Genomic DNA, 724 nt, shown 5'->3' with positions numbered 1-724 from the left:
TTTCCATTGAGTATACACTGGGGCCCTCCTGTAAGTTTCCATTGGGTATACACCGGGGCCCTCCTGTAAGTTTCCATTGAGTATACACCGGGGCCCTCCTGTAAGTTTCCATTGAGTATACACCGGGGTCCTCCTGTAAGTTTCCATTGAGTATACACCGGGGCCCTCCTGAAAGTTTCCATTGGGTATACACTGGGGCCCTTCCTGAAAGTTTCCATTGGGTATACACTGGGGCCCCTCCTGTAAGTTTCCATTGGGTATACACTGGGGCCCCTCCTGAAAGTTTCCATTGAGTATACACTGGCCCCTCCTGTAAGTTTCCATTGAGTATACACCGGCCCCTCCTGTAAGTTTCCATTGAGTATACACCGGGGCCCTCCTGTAAGTTTCCATTGAGTATACACCGGCCCCTCCTGTAAGTTTCCATTGAGTATACACTGGGGCACTCCTGTAAGTTTCCATTGAGTATACACTGGGGCACTCCTGTAAGTTTCCATCGAGTATACACTGGGGCACTCCTGTAAGTTTCCATTGAGTATACACCGGGGCACTCCTGTAAGTTTCCATTGAGTATACACCGGGGCCCTCCTGTAAGTTTACATTGAGTATACACCGGGGCCCTCCTGTAAGTTTACATTGAGTATACACCAGCCCCTCCTGTAAGTTTCCATTGGGTATACACTGGGTCCTCCTGTGTGTTTCCATTGAGTATACACCGGGGCCC

Source organism: Chiloscyllium punctatum, chromosome 30 (genome assembly GCF_047496795.1).
Source record: "Chiloscyllium punctatum isolate Juve2018m chromosome 30, sChiPun1.3, whole genome shotgun sequence".
Classification (NCBI taxonomy): Eukaryota; Metazoa; Chordata; class Chondrichthyes; order Orectolobiformes; family Hemiscylliidae; genus Chiloscyllium; species Chiloscyllium punctatum.
This window is presented reverse-complemented; position numbering follows the sequence as displayed.